The sequence below is a fragment of the Mesocricetus auratus genome, unplaced genomic scaffold, assembly GCF_017639785.1.
Source record: "Mesocricetus auratus isolate SY011 unplaced genomic scaffold, BCM_Maur_2.0 Super-Scaffold_100023, whole genome shotgun sequence".
NCBI classification, from domain to species: domain Eukaryota; kingdom Metazoa; phylum Chordata; class Mammalia; order Rodentia; family Cricetidae; genus Mesocricetus; species Mesocricetus auratus.
The window spans coordinates 8,480,239-8,486,856 of record NW_024429204.1 but is presented as its reverse complement, the minus strand read 5'-3'; the positions used below and the strand labels follow the sequence as shown (position 1 = coordinate 8,486,856).

Below are 6,618 nucleotides of genomic sequence, written 5' to 3'. Positions count from 1 at the left end.
CCATCTATTAGACATAACTCTGCCTAGGGGAGTGGTACCTCTGTGACATATTATAACTTGTGCCAATAAATCCCCGTGGTATCAGGAAAATTTCTTTATACTGTGATGAAGGCGCCTTCTAACAGCCAAGAAAGGAAACACTACTCCACATCTGCACCTTAAAAGAAACGTCAAGTACTTTGTTTTTCTTTTCTATCTGACAGCTCTGCACTCTTGGAAGTGAAGCAGAATTGGGTCTGCTTAATGCCTGGAAAGAAGACAGAGGCACCCAACAGGGAGGGTTTCCACATCCCCCACCCCCACCCCCTACACACACACCATCCATGCTCACCTCACCTGCTCAGAGCAGTGTGGTAGAAAGTCAACAGAATTCGAGAATGTTCTACATTGGGGATGGGAACAGAGTGGTGTGAGGTGGAGGGACCGAGAAGAGAGGAGAGGGAAACTGAGGCAGGAATGCAGAATAAATAAATAAACAGAATTGTAGAAAGAGAAAACAAAAAAGAATGTTTTATGAATTCTAAACTTTCATTGTGCCCAAATTCTCAGGACAGATCTTCTTTTTCTATTTTTTTTTTTTTTGGACAGATCTTTTAAAGACTCAATTCTAAAAATCTGAAACTGATCTCATGATAAAAATCTATACTTGCCAGGCGGTGGTGGCGCACGCCATTAATCCCAGCACTCGGGAGGCAGAGGCAGGCGGATCTCCATGAGTTCGAGGCTGGGCTGGACCGATAGCCTCCGAAACAATACAGAGAAACCCTGTCTCGTAGAAAGCAAAAAAAAAAAAAAAAAAAAACTGTACTTGTTTATAATGTTTGGAACTGGATGAGAATAAGAAGTAATATCACGCCATCTAAAAGGTAAAGTTAAGCACATGTAATTTTGGTAACACCTCTGTTTTTTGCCCGTTCTTCTCTCAAATGCTATTATTCCCTGACAGATCATACTAGCCCGACACTCAGCTAAGCACATCCTTTTCCCACAGGGAACTCCAACTCAAGTGCTGAGTTCCAATTGAAGTCAAGTTATGAAAACCTTGTGAAACTACAGTCTGAATGTTTTAGCTACAGTCCCTACTATTTAGAAGCATTTTTTTCTTATGCACCAATCATAACCACCCACTGGGCCTTTGCAAATGGTTATTAGGAGTTTTGTCATCTACAAGTTGTGTGGTCCTTAACGTTCTTGAAATCTACCACACTGGAGTTGCCTCCTCTCTCCTTCAGAGCTAACAGCCTCTAAATGGTGGGGTTTTGCACGTAACCAATAATGGGCCATTTCCTCATTGACTTGAAAGCATTTTCAGGTAGTTTAGGATCACCTCTATACTCATTAGTCTCTAGCATATGACATCATGAACCCAAGAGATCAATACTGAGATAAATTAGTGTAGGGTGGACTTTGCTTGAGACACTGAAGCTTCAGTGTCCTAATAGTATCCTTGTTTTTTTTTTTCTCTGTTAATTTAAAATAAAATGCCAGAGACATGTGCATGAACTGTGGTGGTTATTCTATTCAAAATAAAGTAGAATATCATAGAAATATCCATATTCTAGGTATATAATTTACAATATCATTTTAAGAAATTGAATGTACCCATTGAGAATTCAGCTTTACATGGCGGCCACATGATGATCACAAGCTCTAGATATAGAAGTGATTATTTTTCTTCTGCTATCCTTTTAAGATACAGAAATTATTTAAAACATGAGGACAGCTTTCCGATGTCTCTGTAAGAAATCATTTCTGAACGTTGTCTTGTTCTCATTAGCTCTATAATTGCCTTCCACTTCTTTAGATGGTAATACCTCCACCTCCCTCAGTTCTCCACAGGGGCTGGCTTCTCCATCACAACCTCTTATCTCTTGACACTGTTTCTTTAACTCTCGACACTGTTTCTTTAACTAGTGATCTCTTCTGCTGTATCTAATGTGGTGATTGGCTACTCTTCCCATTGCCTTTTACATTGTAACAACCAATTATCTAGGAGTTCTGTATAGGTACTCAAAAGCCACTTGTTACCTATGCTGCCAAAGCCCTCTTTTTAATAAGCCCAAGCTTATTAAACACTGTTTCATGTTTGGTTTGATAACTCCAATGTTATTCCTGGTGTTGTATGAATTTGTTGACTGTCAGTGTTTATCTTACTTGTAACTTTTTCTGTAGAATTTGGTGGAGATCTAGGTTCAAGTTGAACACTTCAAATTGAATTGTGTTTCCGTTATTCACCAAAATCAGCAGCGTAACTATCATGTAGGGACAGTCAAGGCTAAAGTCTTTGTTGTGGATATCTGTGTCTGGTTCCATGAATTACTGCATGAAGGCTCTATGATGACAGTTGGGGCAGTCATCACCATCGCTAATAGGTGGGGTCATCCTTGTAGATTCTTATAATCATGAAGTGACAGGACATACTGTTGTTGATTATCTCAAAGTCTACAAAGAAAATGTGCATTTAAATAAAATGAATGGTACACCAAGCCAGTAACATCACTGGTAATGACAAAAAGAAGCAGACATACAACTAAAGGAAGTGTTTAAATTCTACTCAAAATATTAGCAAGATTTTGGATTTAGTATACTGTAATGCATCTATTTCCTAAAAGCCATTATTTTGCCCATTAGAAATCTATACAGACCCTCACTTGGTGTTTTAGTGTTACAAATATTGGACAGAATCACAGCTTCCTCCCCACCCCCACCCCACCCCTGCTCCGCCCCGAACCAATTATTCTCCTTGAGTTAATCATAAGAGAAAGAAAACATAGAAGCAGCAAATATGTGACTGTTGAAATAAATTGCTTTAGCATATAATTCAAAGAGGAAAATTCTAGGAGCTTCTCTGACTTAGGCTGTTGGGTGTCACACCCTGTCTTCAGAAGGCATGCTCTATGACTCCCATTAGGCAACTCACAAAACAGCTACAGGCACAGGTTTGGCATCTGAGTATTTACAATGTGTGTTTGAGCTGGCTCTTTCAAGGCGACCATCTTATTTCAAAAAGCCAAACCTGCCACAGTGTTCAACATCATTCTAGCTAAGCCATACTGTGGAAAAAAATTGCCAGGATGGAAAAGGCAAAACAACAGACTCAAGAGCTAGGGACTGCCGTGAGTCACAGGAACAAACGGTGCATTTGACCAAAAAGAAGATAAGGAGTTTGTTTGCATGTTGAAGTTCCTGGATTTGATCCGGAGGTAGAAGCTGGGGCAGCTGAACAATGCTCAGAACTCAGCAAATAAACAACCTGTACTTAATTGTGAGGAGAAAAATAAATCAGTGTCTGGTAAGCTAAGGAGACCATATTCTGCCACAGAAAGAAATAGGATTCATCTTCCCATCTTAGTTTCCAATGTCTTTGACTCTATTGAATTACTTTCTCATAAATTCTTTGTCTGAGGGGAACTCAAACTCTTAACAAAGTATTTTCTATTCGAGCTGCAGCTGGTTATTGCAGAACAAGGTTCTTTGCCAGACGGTAGGATATGTTCATCTCTGATTTGAATTATTCTATCTACTCAGGCCACTAACCTATGTCAAGTTTCTGCCTTATTCCTTCGAAAGGAATTATGTGGCTTTGGGTCTACATAAAAGCATAAAGTTGGTATTTTATAAAATATGTCAACAGGCTCTCAAATTCATTTATAAGTTCTAGACTTCCTTTAATACAATTTATTCCTTCAGATTGTTTGTAAGGACTCAGGCGTTATGATGGCCTGCCCCTGTCACCTGGCAGAATGCACTCAGGCAGTATTATGGTCCTCCCAGGAGCAAAGGATGCCTTTCAAAGAAAGACCCCGCCCACTTATTGCCCGCCTTCTCTTTCCTTAAGGTTCCTCTGGGGCACACAGGACTTTTCCTGTCTCCCTCTTCTCTTCCGTCCTCTCTCTCTGTCCCTGTGTCTCTTTTCCCTCCCCCCCCCCTTCTCTCTCTTTTCTAATAAAACTTCTCACTTAAACTCCTTCTGCCTGGTGTGTTTGTCCCTCCACCTCGGCCACCCTTGCCTGCCATGGGATCCAAGCAAGGTTCCTCAAACTTTATCGTAACATTGTGACTCTCAAATTTTTAAGTAAAAAGAAAATGTCCTCGGTTGAAGTACTAAGAATGGATACATCCATATATTAAAGGGGAAATGTCGAGGAGGTGGCTCTCAGTAGCAAAATGCTTGCTATGTAAACATGAAGACCCAAGTGCAGGTCCCCAGAACCAACGTAAAGCTGGTGGAGTATCTCAGTTGTAATGGAGGCGCCGGGGGAGGCAGAGGCAGGAGGATCTGTACGGCTTGCTGGCCCGCCAGTCTGACTGAATTGGTAGCCACCAGGCTCAGTTAGAGATCCTATCTCAATAACTGGAGGGAGAGCATTTGCGGGAGCCACGTATCAACCTCAGGCCTCCAAACACACGTGCGCAAATGTGCCCACACAACAGTACACCCATTCAACACACACACACACACACACACACACACACACACACACACACACACTACACAAAATGGAAAGAGAACACTAGCTCCTAGTCCCTGTTTGCAAAATCCCAGACCTAATTTTACCACTTGCTCTTATAAGAAATAAAGGTCCGATAAGCATAAGGCAACATTTTGTATGGTGATGAACGGCCTCCCTTTCCTCATGTTCAGACGCAAGGCTCTTGGGAACGGTTGTGTCTAACGTCTCCCCACCTCTTGCATACGGCCGGTCTCCTGTTTTCCAAAGGATGCTTTCAAGCAGGGCGCTGCCGCAGTGCCACTAATCTTTGTTTCCTTGCTACAAAGAGTGAGTTAGTTTCTGAGCCACGGTGATGTTTTAAGTCTTACATAAGACTGTGCTAAGTGGGTAAAATAATGTCATCATTTGTAGGCCTGCCAAAAACTGGTGCTCTTTGGGGTTTTTTTTTTTGGTTTTTTTTTTGTTTTTTGCTCTCAAGCTAATCTATTTGACAGCGTTATGAATCAGATCAAACTTGAATGTCCACAAATACAATTTCCAAGTGTTACCTTTGTATTAAATATTGGCAAGTAACTATTCTCACATAAAAGAAACATCATTTTTAGCATGTATATTAATGGTGTTAAGTGGTTTTTTTCTTCAAAAACGTTTCACATACCTTTCCTAAAGAACATTTTCAGATGCCATAAAGGCCAAATGTTGGAGCTTTCAGCATAGAAAAACATCTGTAGACCTGAAATGAGCATCTTTAGAGATGCTTTATCAGAATCTATGAAATGAATAATTTGAAAAATACTAAATTGGGACTGTATACTTTGTTAGATGTATACTATAAAATTAATACAAATATGCTTTTATTGTTGCTCAGGTCTTCCTATTTATTGAGCGTTTTCACATTCCATAAATGTTGGGGAACATTATTTGAAGGTGTGTTGTTAAGAGAAGCTTTCCTTGTTAGCTGCTTTGGTTTATCCCCCCGCCAGCCGCCTGGGCTCTGCCGCATTGTCGTCCCCAAATAAACACACAAGACGCTGTATTAATTATGAAGCTGTTGGCCTTGCTTCTTTCTTACTGGCTAGCTCTGACTTAAGTAATTACCCCATAATTGTTAATCTAAGTATGTCTCTTACCGGAGAATAGTTCCGGGCTCCTACCCCATGGCGTTACATCTCGAACTCTCGTGTTTCTTCTTCCCAGAATCCTCCTGGACTCCTAGTCCCTCCCATCTAGATTCCTATTGGCTCAACAGTACTTTATTGACAAATAACAGGCAAACAACAGGACTTCCCCAACAGTGTGTTACTTTTGTTCATGCTGCGTTTGTTTAACTCTGCATCTGTCTAAAACACCCATTCCACTAAGCTATGTTTTACGGTTCAGCATCAGATTTTAAAAGGAAAACAGAATCACATATCAAGGTAGTGCCTCTGGTGGATTTCTGTCTGTAATGGCAACGCTGAATAATTGTGAAAGACCATGCGGTTCACAAACACTGAAACATTTTCTATGTAGGATTACTTTAGATCTACACCATGATGGATACTATAAGCTACAGACTGTCTTTTGGATTGTATCCTACAACGGGAGCCCAAAGGAATTCTGAAAACACGAGCTCAATTCAGAGCTACAGAGGTCACACTATCAACTCGAGTCTTTCATTGTTCACCCTCAGAACCAAAGTAATAATATCCAAAACCACCTTCAGTTCCCAGTCTTCCTGATTGACGCCCATGTCAGCAAGTGTTAACTGAGCATCCAGTATGCAATATCTCTTTGCATTTGAAGACTGGGAAGGAAACCGAGGAGCTGAAGTTCTCCCAGGTAGACACAACAGAGAGGCCACTATCTCAGCGCACGCAAAGGATCTTTAAAATACAAACAGAGCAACGAGACTTTTCTTCACCATGACACAACACCCAGCAGAAAGAACTTACGGGGAAGGGATTTTTTTTTTTTTGGCCTACAGTTCCAGAGGTTTCCATTCGCTCTGGTGTTTTGTGAGACAGTCCATCATGAGAGGAGAGCACACTTCCCATCTCCGGGCAGCAGCCCAGGAACCAAGAAAACACACCAAGGCAAGTGAGATCCCTCTGCTTCCCATTTCATCCCACCTGGACTCCCTCCCAACTGATGGGATAAATGCCATTCACATTCAAGGTGACCC

General features: G+C 41.1%; 1 long non-coding RNA gene across 1 annotated transcript in view; it reads right to left on the bottom strand.

Annotated features, from left to right (window-relative positions):
• The window catches only part of LOC121133713, a 163,968-nt gene extending 158,343 nt beyond the window's left edge, over window positions 1-5,625 (bottom strand). Inside the window, exon 1 of the long non-coding RNA XR_005870684.1 lies at window positions 5,585-5,625. This is a non-coding gene — a long non-coding RNA (uncharacterized LOC121133713). The remainder of the gene's footprint in view (window positions 1-5,584) is intronic.
• Between the last annotated feature and the right edge of the window lie 993 nt (window positions 5,626-6,618).